The 16886-nt window shown below is 35.6% G+C and overlaps 1 protein-coding gene across 1 annotated transcript in view; it reads right to left on the bottom strand.

The window, feature by feature from the left end:
- The window catches only part of MGAT4C (MGAT4 family member C), a 1006121-nt gene that overhangs the window by 866332 nt on the left and 122903 nt on the right, over positions 1 to 16886 (bottom strand). The window contains exons 4-5 of the mRNA XM_035721958.1: positions 9886 to 9991; positions 6740 to 6770 (exon numbers count right to left, since the gene is read on the bottom strand). The gene's annotated coding sequence lies outside the window, so the exon portion shown is untranslated. The remainder of the gene's footprint in view (positions 1 to 6739; positions 6771 to 9885; positions 9992 to 16886) is intronic.

Raw genomic sequence — 16886 nt, 5'->3', positions numbered from 1 at the left:
CAGTATGAAATTTGTATCATTGTATAACTAGTGTCCGTCCCTATCACAATGCTGGCACGGACTCTGGGTAACATACACCAGAGAGGGTAGAGGTTTGAGTCATCTTATTTTCTGTGGTACTTGAGAAAGTTAGGATTCACAAAACACTAACATGCAAAGAGGCAGAAATATGTTTTTCACTAATTCACAGGTACTGAAACTAACGTCAGGATCTAAAAACATATTAAAATCGCTAATATTTTTTCTCTAGAACTATAATCTTGGCACCTTCTTGTAGTTCTTTATTGAAAAGGTCCCTAAAATATTAACTTACCATGAAAATTAAACAATATAAAAATCATACCTAGGGGTGCCTGGGTGGCTCAGTCATTAAGCATCTGCCTTTGGCTCGGGTCATGGTCCCAGGGTCCTGGGATCGAGCCCCGTATCGGGCTCTCTCCCTCTCCCACTCCCCCTGCTTGTTTTCCCTCTCTCGCTGTGTCTTTCTCTGTCAAATAAATAAAATCTTTAAAAAAAAAATCATACCTAGTCCCTGGCATGCCATTTCAATGCTCGGTAGCTATTTAAAAATTATATAATTACTACTATATAATCATAATTGTAGTGGTGCTCTCCAAGGGCATTTTCTTTTATTATTGTCATTTCTAAGCATGCCTATCAGTCTTTATCCTGCTAATTGCTGAGGCAGACCTCTAGATGATAAAATTGAAAAAAAAATGTTCAGAAAAAATAATTTACAAAATCTATACATGTATCTTACAAAATCTGTACATGTTCATATACTAGAAGAAAACTTGGCTGTCAAGTTATTTGCTACTGTGAGCGGTTAAAAAATATGTGTATACTGTCACTTCTTACTGTTTGGGACAATGAGGAGGGCCTACTCCTTTTCTATCCTTCAAAAACTTCAAAGACACAAACACCTGACATTAGAACCTATGGACTATGACATCAAGCCTGATCACTTAATTCTTTCATTTCTGTGAGTAGCTATATACCTCTATAACTTGATAAAATAGTTTTTGAAAACTCCACTGTGGAATATGTGAATCTGGGTAAGGAAGATCTTTAAGTATTGAGTGTGTGTCTGTGTTAAGAGTTTTCAGGCTACTTCTGTTCTGACCTACTTGGCTTTCTGGAATCAGCATGATCAAATATTAGTAAAGGTAGAACACCACAACAATACCTCAAAGCCAAACGACCTCATTCATTTGCTGTTCTCTAAATGTGAGAATACTTTTGGTGTATATTGAATGATGTTTAAAGTTGAGTTCTTTCCCTTTTAGCTTTGTTGTTCTTTTTTTATTGATTGTCATTAGATCATTCTAGTCATTCTATTAGTCAGAAATGGTTTTGTATATTTATAATCAACTCCTTTATGAGGAACTAGTTTCCTTGTGGCAACTTCTTATATTTAAGAAGCACAATGTCATATTTTGTGTGTATCCATTAAATTATTTATTGTTGTGGCTATCAATAAATAACCACAAGGGCATGTAGAAATATGTTTAGAATCCTCTGTGGTGCCTCTTACTACATCCATGCCCAGACATAAAAGTTAATGAAATATCTCCAGCTTAATAATAGCAAAACTACTGAGAATCAAGCCTTCAGGAATGTGGTTTGAGTAACCAAATCAACTAAAGACCTCTGACAATAAAAAATTCAGGTCGAGGAAAAAGGGATATAAAATGATTAAAAGAAGACTGCAGCAATAATTTGAACTACTCCCTTATGACCAACTGTATTAGCACATTATTCCTTTTTACCTTCCACCCTTGTCCTAATATTTTATATAAAGGGTAGTGACAGCTACTTTTGCAACTTAGTTTAAGGTTACAGAATATCTGTATGTGGATGTGAATACAATAGATGAGGAGGTAAGATTTTTGGTGTGACCAGATGTATTAATCATGTTTCTAGCTTCTGTAAACTGGATGTTTTAACACCCGCCCTACATGCATGTGCCAGACAGGCCTTTTTATGGACAACCTGATAATACACCTGTATCATGGTGCCTTGGCCCCCCGACTCCCTTGTGCCACCTCACTTTCTCAAGAGGGCCCTCCTCTTGGGGGTGCATTTTTCAAACACACACCAACCAATCCAGAGTGCACACTCCCAACTACTTTCCCTATTGGGCGTTCATACGCTCTGTCACTGAAATTGTTTTAATCATCCCAGGACCAGGTACCCAAAATTAGGGGCAGACTTTATGCCTCAGAGTCTGACACTAGCCGATTCTAAGCTTGCTTACCCTGTTTTGCCCAATTCCTCCCACGGAAATCACAGTAATGGCTCTTGCCCCATTTCTCCATTCCATTGCCCCATGACCAACCCGGGGGCTTCCCCATGCAGCCCCACCCTTAAGGCATGGAATTGCCTTTTCATCTTGAGAACTGTGAATAATAAACTATCTTTGCAATGGCAATAATCTCCTGATGTGTTCACTTTACTATACCTCATTTTTTCTACTGATACACTATATTTTAGAACATCCATGTTGGAAGATGGTCAGACATCTTTAGATTCATGAGAGATGCCTGCATCATGTAGTGAAGAAAATGCTACTGTCATTACTGTTTTGAGCATGGGTAGAAGGGAAAGAAAGAATACTGAGAATCCGGAGAAGTGGATGTCCTATCATTTATCTGTTCTCAGCCCATGTTTCCAGCTTTCTATGCTAATGTATCTTCAGGAAAGTCTTGCAAATTAACTTAAAAAAAATAGTTGTCTATTATCTATCTGACATCTTGTTTGGTGCTGGAGATAACTGATGAATTCAGATATAATTTATGTTTTGGTATACATTCTTTTTAATCAACAGTTGAAACAGTATGATTTAACCAAAGTCCCATAAAATGTGAATATTAAAGTCTAGTTTTTAAAATCGAAAGTGGGTAACTTATAAAATTAGTGGACTTTATTAAAATTTATATTTATTAAATTAAAATTTATTAAAAACTTATAAAAATTTATTTTTTTATTTTTATTATTAAAATTTATAAATTGTATTTACAAAATAGTGGACTTTATAAAATAATGGTCTTCAGAAAATACTTTTAGGTAGTGAGCATGCAAGCAATACAAATATAATTCATTTATAAGTATTAACTCATTAATTCTCATAATGATTCTTTTATTCTTATATTGAGAAAACTGAGGTAAAGAGACCTTATGTAATTTTCTCAAGATCACAAGCAAGTCTTTGAAAGTTAGGATTTGAACCCAGGCAATTTGACCTCAGATTTCACTCTCTCAGCAGAGTCTATAATATGTTGCATCTTACTTTCTTTAAAAAAAAAATTATTTTTTAAAATATTTATAAACAATATACAGTTGCATTACTTCTTATCATGTCATCACATAACTCAACAGTAATTTTCAAAACTGCAAACAAAAATGCCAAAGGGACAGTATAAAGCACAGTTGAGCCTATTATAAAGACTATATTCACTTGTATTATTTTAATAATTTATCTAGCACTACAAAGGTTTTTTTTTCCACAAAAGTACAGGATTTATTCTTTTATGGTCCTAGTAATTCTATTAATGATATTGTAACTATTTTTAAATATTTTTGAGCCCTTACTATAAAATAGTATTTGTACCAAAAATTTCCATAATGAAAATACTCATTGTATCTACTCATATAATAACTTCATGATATAATTTAAGTAATTCTCTTTTATTCATTTTCTCATTTTAATATGGATGTGATAGACTACTATATATATTTATACACACACACACACACACACACACACACACAATGAGGCCTGGTCTTTCACCAGAGATATTTTGATGGGGATTGTTCTAAAGCACATTACAACCCACAAATCAAATGCACATGATTGAGATGTCCCAATGCTAAGTCCTAAGCCTAACTTTTCTCTTTCATCATAAACAAGATTTGAGAACTGAAGTGACCAGGAAATATACAGATAATGTGATTGAGTGAAGGTGCTCATGGAGAGAAAAAATAAACAGAGCTTATCTTTTAGGTAAAACATAGATTCTCCAGTTGGGCAGGTTTTTCTAATTTGCTGGCTAATTTTTTAAACATTACATTGGCTAAATAAAACACATCTGTAGACCCACCAGTTTGAGATCAGTGCTTTATATATTTTCTTTTGGTTATCTCAAGCACAGCCATTATTTCAATAATTTTCTACTTCTCAACTAAGTCCAGAGTTCTCTTCTGAATTACAGTCCTGTATATTCAACTACGTATTCAACTTCTTTTGTCGTCTTAGAGATATACAATACTCAACATGTCCCAAACAGAAACAATGTTCAACTCCATAAAATCAATTGGTTTCTTTTTTTTTAAGATTTTTTTTATTTTTATTTATTTGACAGAGAGAGAGACAGCGAGAGCGGGAACACAGCAGGTGGAGTGAGAGAGGGAGAAGCAGGCTTCCCGCAGAGCAGGGAGCCCGATGCATGGCTTGATCCCAGGACCCTGGGATCATGACCTGAGCCGAAGGCAGATGCTTAACTGACTGAGCCACCCAGGTGCCCCAAAATCAATTGGTTTCTAACTTGTACCAGTGATTAAACCTCTCGTGAATGCCATGAATCTGTTAAATATGATAATCTCTTTTTTCTTGTCATGAGAGGTCAAATACACTATGATGTGATGTTTGTTATTTTATATATATTACATAGACACACACACACACGCACACACACACACAATGTTCCGTCACATATTCCTGACTTAAAAGGGATCTGATACATTAGTAATAGATTACTTATTGCATATACATTGCTAGATATTCATAATGAATTATGTTTGTAATAAATATGAAGTTATCTTCTTTTTCCCCAATTAATGCTAGTTGAAATGGGATTACATTTTCTCATACTTAGCATTCCTACTCCTCACTTCATTGTGTCTATGTTTGATAGAGTAATGCTCATTATTTTCCTTATAGAATAGAATTGGACGTTATTTTGTGATCTGTTATAAAAAAGGAGGCAATGTAGTCCAATTAGTGCAAAAGGGCCAGTCTCTGGAGCTAGAGAGAGCTCATTCCAATGGAAAGTGGCAACATACTAACAAGTGTTTTAGTGACCAAAGATGATAAAATAACTAACATATTTAATTAACATAAATTGAAATCAATGTTACCAAATTTAATATAAACCAAATTCTCACATTTTAATTAGGTTATAGTAAGAAATATTTTTTTTAAAAAGAATGGCACCTGATACTGATAAAAATTCTTTGAAAACTTTCCCATCGTAATTGCTAAATATGAAATTAAAACTTCCATGAGGCTAATTTATCAATATCACATTTTCATTTTTCTATGCTTTGACATATACTTCTTTCATTGGCATTTTTTCCCTTTAGAAACAAGCAGACATTCCCAGAAAGACTTGAATTCAAATATCCTTATTTAAGTTGCACTTACAATACTGAAAGTATAAACATAAATAATCAAATTCTATCATGATTAATTATGGAAATAAATAGTATTTTTATTAAATTTTAAATAAATTTTAAAATGGTTTCTACCTGGTCTATTAAAAGCTTCACGAAGTTGTGAGTCACAATATTTTTATGTCAAAATCACAATGCTGGGCCTCCAACCTGCTTTTTCACAGAACACCCTACTTTCCTGTAGCCTTTGCTTCGACAAATGCTTATGAGAATCCCAAGGGTATGACTTAGTCTTGGTCATCTTCAGCCAGGCCAGTAATGAGGTCAAGAAAGAAATATGCCAATATGATTGTGATTATTTTCACTGGATTTTAGGTTTGTTGGTGATTATTATTTAGCATATATATTCTTTTGCATATTTCTCAATCTTTTAAAACAGAATATAGTTTTCTAATATTAAGAGAAACAAAATGATGCTATTTTACAAGTATTATTAAATATATTCAGTAGGTGAATTATTGTTTTTGTATATGTATCTATTTCATAAATGTTAAATTTATATAATTTTAAGCCTTAGGACTTTGATTTTTTTTGTACTTCTTTTCCTTTAATATTCTGTTAGTTGACCTGAAATTAATGGTGCAAGAAAGGACAATCACTGTATGACAGATATTTGGGTTCTGCAAGAATCTTGTTTGAATGGTTCTGCTTTTATTAAAAGGAAAAAGCTTAACTCTGACATTAATGAGAACTAATCATGTTAAATTTCTCAGCCTACTGAAGCTTAACACTGACCTGTTTTATCAAAAGGATAGCTGTAAACAGACATCTAGTCATGAATAACACTACTGGAATTCCATGCACTATTATCTCCCACTTAGGATGCGAAATTGGACATTAAGAAAATACTTACAAAGTTTTTAATCTTAAAAATTATTTTAAATGACATATAAGGAATGTGTTTTCTTATTTGATAAGACTACAAAAATACTGTTATGTTCAATAACCACTTACATTCAGAGAAAAGTCTATTTATTTCTAGATTCATTATTTAACAGAGTATCATATTAAAAGTTGTAAAATATATTGTGCTTGTGAATATGTGTTTTCTGTCATAGAGTAATAAAACTTGAAACCTGGACAAATTCAAGAATGAAAACCAAGATGTATATAGCAAAAATAAAGTGGAAATTAGCACAAGGGCTGCCAGAATGCATATTTTACAATAATATTCACTGATTTATTCCATTTAATCCAATCAATATGTATTCAGTGACTGCTATGTACAGTACATGTGTTAGGGACTGTGGACACAAGCAAAGAAGAAAGACACAAAAATAGTTCCTACCTTCATGGAGCAAATTTTCTAGAGAGGGAAGCTGCAAGAGAAAAACAATCCAAAGTACAGAAAATATACATACATCACCTGTAAAGTGTTATAGGTGATTAGACAGAAATAAACAGTGTGTATGAGCAGAAAATAAGGGGTTGTCTATCTCAGATAATCTGGTCAGTCACAGCTTCTTTGAGGATGTGGTAAGCAGGCCAAAATCTCAAGAATGAGAAGAACTGAGGCACATCAAAGTAGGGAGACAAGTACTCTAGGCCACATGAACAGCAGGCATTGAGAACCAGATGGAGTAAATAGCCCTATCTTCACATAAAGCAGAGACCTCTGTCGGTTTATGGCTCACGTGACTTTCTATGGTCTCCAAGCTAGGTGCAAGGTGACTACTTTATCAATACATGTGCTCTCTACACACCAGAGCTTCAGAATTTCATAATTCTGAAATATCTGAAAAACATTCAAAGTCTATTCCATTATCATTAGAAATATTAAAATGATATATTTGCAAAGAAGGACAGGGGATAACACTGAGGTTTTTAAAAATAAAACCAAGCTCTGCCTTCAGAATTTGCCAGCCAAGCTTCATATTCTCCCTCTCATGAAAGTTCAAAATCTGGCAAATACCTTGAAGGGATTCCAGCCATGCACTTGGGTCCTGCTGCTTCTCCCAGCAGGACTCTGCTTTTTAAGCACTGTAGATTGCAGGACATTTCAGTCTAGCCTTCAGAAATTTTATCTTAACTCCCCAGACTTCCACCCACATAGTCCCAGAAGTCAGAAAATGTCCTGTGGAGAGAATTGGTCAAGCGGTGGATGTGCCTCTGTTTTCTGCTTTGTTATTCTAGCCCTGCATGTCAACTAAAAACTTACTGGTTTTCTCCTTCCCGCAGCAGAGTCGGCTTGAGCTAAGTCTGATCCGAAGCCTGTGCCCAGAATCAGCAAATATCCATAGGGGTCTAGAAAAGACCCTAGTTTATCAGCTCACCAAGGAAAAGTTATCTCCTCAGTGGAATCTTCGCTTACCTAGATTTTTTTTCTTCCATAGCTACCTCCTGCCTCTGAAAATGCACCTTTGGTAATGTATACAAACGTTCCTAGTTTTTTTCAGCAGGAATAATGGCCTGCTGCTACTACTTATTAGAGGCCACCTAGAAACCAAAGTCTTCAGTACTTCAGTTTTAATTTGTGATTTTGAAGTGGGAGGGTGAGATTCCATAGTTTTACACTTGATCATCCTATAATAATGGCTCTCAAAACATAATTTGGTAGCCAATGTTGGTATTCTGTAATTGTCACTTAGTTCTATTCCAATTAATCTCTTAAGAACTGGGCAAAGGACCAAGTTATATTTATGTTTACACACTCTCCTACAATGAAATGGACTTGAAACAAAACTCCATTTATCATCTGTTCTCCATAAAGCATTATTCTCCCTTTTGGCATTTTTATTCAATAGGGATTTGTGATAGCTCAGGACCAGTGTCCCTTAATCTGAGAAATGACTAAGCATTTTACTTTCCCTGATGCACCATTACTCTGTTTAATGTCTATGAGCTCTTTTAGGGGAGATAAAGAGGAAAATATGCACTGTGTACTTCATATGTTATAATAGGTCTCCCTCAATGTATCAGCCTTACCCTCAATGAAGAGACTCTAACTCTTTGAACTGACTCAAGTCTGAAAATTAGTCAGAGACCATAACTACAAGTGGGTCAGTTCAGCCTCTGTTGGTCATATTGGATACATGTTTATTATCATTATTGTTTTGTTACTGTTGATGATTATGATGCTTCACTTACATAGTCTAATCAAGGCCTTTAGTTTATGACCCACCTTTTTGTTCTGGGAGACCTCATTTCAACTAACTATACTTAACAACTAAGATGTGTATTGGTCAACCCATTCAGATTGCCAGGCTTAATAGAAAGTCACTGCAGAAGAGCTATCAGCTTGTTCTTGCCCTGGAAGACAAAAGGCAAGTGTAATCATCATTAAACAGAGTGAGTAGCTATGTCAGGCTGTAGATGTTGGGGGGCAGAGGAGGGAACATGGAGCATATAAGTTTATAGAGTAAGCAGAATCTCTATTTTTTTTTTTTCTCAAACTTGGGTGTTTTCTCAAACATTCTGTTTCTGTGCAAACTGGAAGATCCAAACAGATAGTCAATTTCCATTATTACTCCCATATTAGTTCTGTCACCTGTCCTTGGGAAAGCAAGAGAGTAACACAGAAGCCTGAGGTCACATCTCTTTCAGATTGTGTGTACTCTGTTGTCCAGTCACAAGGACAGCAGTCCTTCATTGGAAAGTAAAAGAAGAGAGGCAGATAAGGATGTTTCAAATCTGTCATGACTCTGCCTTCAAGGGAAAGTGGAAGGATTCTTTGTAGGTAAGGGGTAGAAGATAAAGAGACAATTAAACAAGGGTAAGAGAATAATTACCAAAAACGTGAATGGGAAAGAGACTATTAGCAAAAATAAGACAATCCATATTTTCACTGACCTTCCTCAAAAGAGTGCCCAAGGGGGAAACTGGTTCTGAGCTAAGGTTTATAACTGTGAGTAAATCTGTTTTAAAATCTGTGCTATGTTTATCTCCTTGAAGCCAGGCAGCACTGACCTTGAAATTCTTCTATTTGTGCATAGGTATTAGGAACAAATTGACTTAAAATTAGTGTTCAAAGGTTAAAGAGTTTACGTAAGTGAGAACATAATATTTCCACTGGTAAATTGGTAAATTATTTATGATGCTTTAGATTATAATGGGTTTGTGTGTTTGAAGCCTTGTTTGCATTTTTTTAAACTAAGTTTTATTACTTTCAAAGCAGTCCATAATTTCTTAGTGAAATAATATTAAAATAGACTTATAGCAATTAAACAATTACAATAAATGTAATGATATTATTGTTGCAGGTTACATTATATTTCCCAATTATGCATGCTTTCATGCATCCACACCCTTTACCATATGAGCTGTTTTCACCAAAGGGATGTTATCAGATGTGATGCAAGGGGAGCTTTACTCGGGTGTGCCTGAATAAACGGGTTGGGACCCTAGCATTGCTGCCATTCACATGAAAAGAGCTTCTCTCAAGTAGCTAAGAACCCTTTTAGCTTCAGCCTCAGAATGAATACCTGTGAGGCCTACCTGAGTCCAGTCCATAGTGATGAGCTAAGTCCATCCAGACCCACAGTTGAGAGGTTCATTTTGCCAAGCCTGGCCTCAATTAGCTGATTCACAAAGAACTGGGGACCTGTAAATATGGGAAGAAATTCTTATTGTTATTATAGGTCACTGAGGTTTGGAATGGATTGTTATTGAACATTATTTACTTAATAACCTGGCAAATCAAGATATTGGCATCTAGAAGTTCAGTGTTGCCAAAACCAAAACATAAAAACGTGGCATGGGCTTTGGGATTGCATAGCACGAGCTGAGTAAACCATTATAGGGGCTTGAATTAAAAAGAATGATATCTTGCCATTTGCAATGACATGGATGGATGGAGCTAGACTGTATTATGCTAAGCAAAATAAGTCAGTCTGAGAAGGACAAATACCCTAGGATTTCACTCACATGTGGAATTTAAGAAACAAAACAGATGAACATAGGGGTAAAAAGAGAAAGGCAAACCACGAAATAGACTCTTAACTACAGAGAACTAACTGAGGGTTGCTGGAGGGGAAGTGGGAGGTGTTACATGGGTAATGGGTATTAAGCAGGGCACTTGTTAAGATGAGCACTGGGTATTGTATGTAAGTGATGAATCACTAAATTCTACTCCTGAAACCAATATTACACTATATGTTAACCAACTAGAATTTAAATAAAAACTTGAAACAAAAATTAATTTTAAAAACTTATCATAGGGGCTTGAAAAAAAGAGAGCAGGCACATGCACAAGTAGAATTAAAGAAGGACTGTGGTGGGCGTGCCTGGGTGGCTCAGTCGTCAAGCATCTGCCTTCGGCTCAGGTCATGATCCCAGGGTCCTGGGAGAGAGCCCCGCATCGGGCTCCCTGCTCCGCGGGAAGCCTGCTTCTCCCTCTCCCACTCCCGCTGCTTGTGTTCCCTCTCTCGCTATCTCTCTCTCTGTCAAAAAATAAATAAAATCTTAAAAAAGAAGAAGAAGAAGAAAGGAGGAGGAGGAGGAGGAGGAGAACTGTGGAGAACCTAGAAATGCTGGCTTTGAAAACAAAACTTTCTAATCTTTGATCTCTCCAGACAGCAATAATTCAAAAGTTAAAATACAGCCTTGGAACAAAGCCTGAAAAACTATGCAGCCCTCAAATGCTTCTTGTAGGTGTAAATACACAAAACTAAGGGCTTGGGAGCCTCACCATTTACTAAGACTTTTTTTTAAGACTTCTAAAATAAGTAAGGCAACACCTCTTAGATAATTATACCTGAATTAACAGACTCTTAATAAAGTAAAACACATGGTCTCACAAAAGTGTGATAAGAATAATACCTTTAAAAGATTTGTGAGTAGGGGCACCTGGGTGGCTCAGTCGGTTAAGCATCTGACTTCGACTCAGGTCATAATCTCACGGTCCTGGGATCAAGCCCTACGTTGGGCTCCCCACTCAGTGGGGAGTCTGTTTGTCCTTTTGCCCCTCCTCCTGCTTGTGCTCTCTTTTTCTCTCTCTCTCATATTGTTTAGAAAACAATAAAATAAAAGATATGTGGGTGAGGCTGTTGGCTCTATAACTGACTGTAATTTAATACATTTTTTTAAAAAAACACAGGTTTGGGTATTTACCCCAAAGATACAAATGTAGGGACCCGAAGGGGTACGTGCACCCTAATGTTTATAGCAGCAATGTCCTCAATAGCCAAACTGTGGAAAGAGCCAAGATGTCCATCAACAGATGAATGGATAAAGAAGATGTGGTATATATACACAATGGAATATTATGCAGCCATCAAAAGGAATGAGATCTTGCCATTTGCAATGACGTGGATGGAACTGGAGGGTGTTATGCTTAGTGAAATAAGTCAATCAGAGAAAGACGTATCATATTACCTCACTGATATGAGGAATTCTTAATCTCAGGAACAAACTGAGTGTTACTGGAGTGGTTGGGGGTGGGAGGGATGGGGTGGCTGGGTGATAGACATTGGGGAGGGTATGTGCTACGGTGAGCACTGTGAATTGTGCAAGACTGTTGAATCACAGATCTGTACTTCTGAAACAAATAATGCAACATATTTTAAGAAAAAAGAAAAAGAAGAAGATAGCAGGAGAGGAAGAATGAAGGGGAGTAAGTCAGAGGGCAAGACGAACCATGAGAGACGATGGACTCTGAAAAACAAACTGAGGGTTCTAGAGGGGAGGGGGGTAGGGGGATGGGTTAGCCTGGTGATGGGTATTAAAGAGGGAACGTTCTGCATGGGGCACTGGGTGTTATGAACAAACAATGAATCATGGAACACTACATCAAAAACAAATGATGTAATATATGGTGATTAACATAACAATAAAAAAAAACACAGTTTTAAAATTCTCAAGTATTTATTTAAATTCCAGTTAGTTAACATATATGGTAAAATTGGATTCAGGTAAAGAATTTAGTGGTTCATCACTTACATATACATCCAGTGCTCATTACAAGTGCCCTCCTTAACACCCATCACCCATTTAGACATATTTTGAGATGTCTATGTTTGCAAGCATGTTGCCAGTCTGTTCAAGATGTTAAACAAACAAACAAAAAACTCTAGTCCTCCACTTACTATAGGAAGAGAATAAACAGAAAATGCCAAAGTGACAACAGCTTCTGCCAGAAAGTAGAACCAGGGTCTGATCAAGAAAATTGTATGTATCAAGACTGGAACATGATAGTGTTTGCCTAGCAGGATTTCAGAATTCCTGGGCATCAGAGGCTCCCATAAGTCTCTTATTTCTTCTCTGATCAAATGAGAGTATTTTTTGCACAGACCCTGTTCCTGTTCCACAATCACACTGGGTGTGATGGAGAATAATTTGTTTTTTAGTTAATAGGTCTCCATATAAAAATAAATGATTCCAGACCTAATGAAGATTTTGAAATCCTGATCAACAATTAGTAAATTTGGGGGATTAAGTGGATAAATTGTGTGTGTGGAAGGATCATAAATAACTAACTAAGGGAATAGACAGCGGCAGATTTAATTATTTTTTTGCAATTCTTAATCCTTCCCTGAATCAATGTCTCATGCCATGTGACCTACTTTGGCCTACTGGATATTAACTATAGAGTAAGGGGTTCATATGCTTACATAAATGGGCTTTATCTCATGTACTATTACCTTTAGCTAATATTAATATATGCCATTTGAACTAGCTAAACTTGTAGAAGAAGCCAAGTCCTACAGACCAATGGTCTGAAAAAGAACTTCACATTTGAACCCTGCTTAAATATACTGACCTGAAGATGCATTCAGAACCATGAACATAAGAACATATGCTGATTAATATTTGCCTCTTTGTTTTGGAGAGTATTTTATGCAGCATTATTGCAAAATAGCTCAGTGATACTGTTACAAGATATAAAATTTGTATTGGAGGCATAATTAATTTTTAGAGAAAAATGAATTTTCTTGACTTAAACTAATATAGAAAAAAGAAGACACTTTTATTCATGTTAATAGAACCAAACGTAATAATCAAAATGTTTTTCCCCAGTACTCAACACGTTGAAAAACTTCCCTCCCTTTTGGGTTCTTTCAGAAAATTAGCTTTAGGCCTTGGATGGGAAGGAGAACCCATCTCTTCATAAGTATAATTTGCCTTTTGGTATGTTCTATATTCAAACTTTTTAAAGTATAAGTTTAATAATGGAAGTATATAAACTTTATAACATAAAATTGAGGAAATTAATACATCTTAGTTCTTTGATTTCCTTACCTGATACTACAATTTGAAATGAAATCTTTTTTGGTATAATAGGTAATTGTAGGAAGTTTCAATTTTTTAAAAGATTTATTTATTATTAGAGAGAGAATGAGAGAGAGAGAGAGAGATAGCACGAGCACTCACACGACTGGGAGGAGGAGCAGAGGGAGAGCATCTTCAAGCAGACTCCCCACTGAGTGGAGAGCCCAACAAAGGGCTTGATCTCACGACCCATGAGATCATGACTGGAGTTGAACCAAGAGTCGATGCTCAAACAACTGAGCCACTCAGGTGCCCTGGATGTTTCAGTTTTTTAAACTGGCTTTGTATTCTAAATTTCATGTCCTTGACATTACCTCAGAGAGCACATCATCATCATCATCACCATCATCATCATTGTATTTCTCTTACAATTTTCTATAACTGTATTACATGTTTTCTATATCCATGTGTTCTGTACCAAACATGAAGGGTGTTTACTTCTATGGTTTGGGGATTATCTAAACATAATGCAGTATGAAATTGAAAATGGTAAAACCTATAATCCAACTGTACTTTTATGTTCCAAGGGTTTGCTCTTTAAAAGCAAATACTATCAATACTATATAAGTTACATTAGATTTTAATTCTCTAAATACTCTTGGGATAATTTTTGAAATTGTAGTATTTGACCTATTTCTCTCCTAATTTTCGTATGACACTAGTGTTATTTTATGATAGTTCTGACTAATTTTAGAGAATTACAACTGTACAACATAGCCTTAAATATTAGGTATATTCATAGGGCCTCAGAAGTGCCTAGAAAAAGAAATAACCAATGACATTAACAAAAATAAAAGAAAAAACATAAAATATATTCCAACTTTTCAGTCTTAAAAAGCAGAACTGAAAAATAATCTTTTAGCACACTCTCATTCTTTATTATGTTTTATTAAGTATAATAGGATTTTTGCTGTCAATATTGTTGAGGAAGTAATGGGTTGTTTGGTGCATAGTGTTTTGCAGTCCGAGAGCTGCTGATTCTATCCTAACAATGTATAGTAATATGTTCCTCTGTGTTCTCTATTTCCTATAACTTATAATAACATCTACAGAGCATTAGATTCCGGCTATATATTTTGGGGAAGAGTACTTCATAGGGAAGTTAATTATCTTTCATCAGGGAGGAATTTGGATGGATGCCGTTGTTTTTTCTATGGTTAGTAGCCACTAATAGCTGATGCCGAGATTCATTAAAATATTAATAGTTGCAAAATGGTGGTATTTTAATCTTGTTCTATTATTTTTATTTTTTCAAAGATTTTATTTATTTGTCAGAGAGAGAGAGAGAGGTTGAGACTGAGCAAGCAAGGGGGAGCAGCAGGCAGAGGGAGATGCAGGCTCCCAGCTGAGCAGGGAAGCCCAATGCGGCACTTGATCCCAGAACCCTGGGATCACAACCCGAGCTGAAGGCAGGTGCTTAACGAACTGAGCCACCCAGGTATCTCGTATTCTTTACATCTTAAAGAGAAATTTTTCCAAAAAATTAAAAAGTATATTTCATACTTGGTAACAATAATTAGGAAACACAGGATAAATGATTCAAACTTCTATTTATTTTACCAGTTTTAAAAATGATGAGTTTATTCACTACCATTAGGTTTGTATCTCTTTGTTATGAATGCATAGATTTAAATAAGTTTGAAGTGTTTCAATCAATTGCAATAGTTATCCTTCATGGCGCTCACATTGTCCTATTTTTGGCCTCTTCAAGTTGGATTCTCAATTTGACACAATCCTAGTAGAATTTGTAGTATTTCATTTACTTTCTATCTAATTTGAAAAGATATCACAAGTTCCTCTTGTATGTTTCATAACTGTTGAAACTAAATGACTCCATGGAATCATGGTACTATTCTACTTGTATGTGTTTAGTTTTTTCATAACCAAATGTTTAAAAAGTGAACAAGAAGTAAAAACTGGACAAAATATTTGGCAACAATTATCTGAAGAAGTTTGGCTTTTAAAAGTATAGAGAAATTTTTGATTTAAGCTCTGACATATAAAAATTTTACAAGTTGTCACTCTCATTCTTATAAGAAAAAAGGTGAAAAATGGAAAATCAATGACTTAGCATGATCATCCAAGACTGAAGTTGTGGAGAAAATCAGCACATTGAAGTCTGGATAGACAGACAAATACAGAAAGTCACAACTGAGATCTTATCTGAAGCCCAGTCCACTGGAGCCATAAATTGATAAGTACATTTAATGGTAATTCTGATGAAATACTGGAAGGTTAGTATAGACTTGCCTGAAAGTGAGAAATTCCTGGAAACTGAAGTTTTGTGGGGAGAGACAACTTTCCTGGGTTTTACCTCCAGGAACCCATACCCCAAGCTGTCATGGTGGAGAGCCAAGAAGGATCCTCTCATGATTTTGGCAAGGGTAGGGGAAGGAAGACATTGTGAAATACACTCAGATATCGAAGACCTAGTATACAGGGAAAAGACTACTAGAACCTTCTCTCACCAAACAAAATGGCATTTCTCCCACTCCAGATCTCTTCCTGTCTGACCTAAGGGAGAAAAAATTCTAAGACACACTTGTGAAAGTCAAAGCCCATGGACATAGGCCCACTAAAAGATTTAATCATATGATGGTGAAATGCTTCCCCTCCCTTACACCTAACAACTGTACCAACAAGACTTCAGTATAGCAGCAGAGGACTGCAGCTGAAAGAGCAGGAAGATGCATACTCTACCTGATGAGGAGTTAAGGAACCCCAAAGATAGCAGAGAAAACAAAACAACATCAATACAGGAATTTGAATCTTCTGGCATCTACAACTACAATATTAAACCCAACCCAATTCCCATAGAGATTAATATAAAACCTCACACTAAAGCCTATTTAAGTCAGGTGGTAATACCTGATACATCATGTTACGTTTTCAACATAATTTTAAATCATGGTGGAAGGAAAAAAAAAAGTCTGAAGATGCAAGGAAAGCATCAGAATCAGACCCAAATATGTAGGGATATGGGAATTATCAGCTCAGGAATTTAAAACAACTATGATTAATAGGCTAAGAGCTCTATTGGAAAAAGTAGATAACATGCAAGAATAGATAGGTAATGTAAGCAGAGATATGGAAACTCTTAAGAGAATCAAAAAGAAATGCTGGAAATTAAAAACACTGTAACAAATGAAGAATGTCTTTGATGGGGTTATAAGATGACTGGAAATGGGTAAGTATGTTTGAAGATGGATCAACTTCCCCAACTGAAATTG

This window comes from Zalophus californianus, chromosome 9, assembly GCF_009762305.2.
Source record: "Zalophus californianus isolate mZalCal1 chromosome 9, mZalCal1.pri.v2, whole genome shotgun sequence".
NCBI lineage: Eukaryota > Metazoa > Chordata > Mammalia > Carnivora > Otariidae > Zalophus > Zalophus californianus.
The sequence above is the reverse complement of the archived record's forward strand: the minus strand, read 5'-3'. Positions and strand labels throughout refer to the sequence as shown.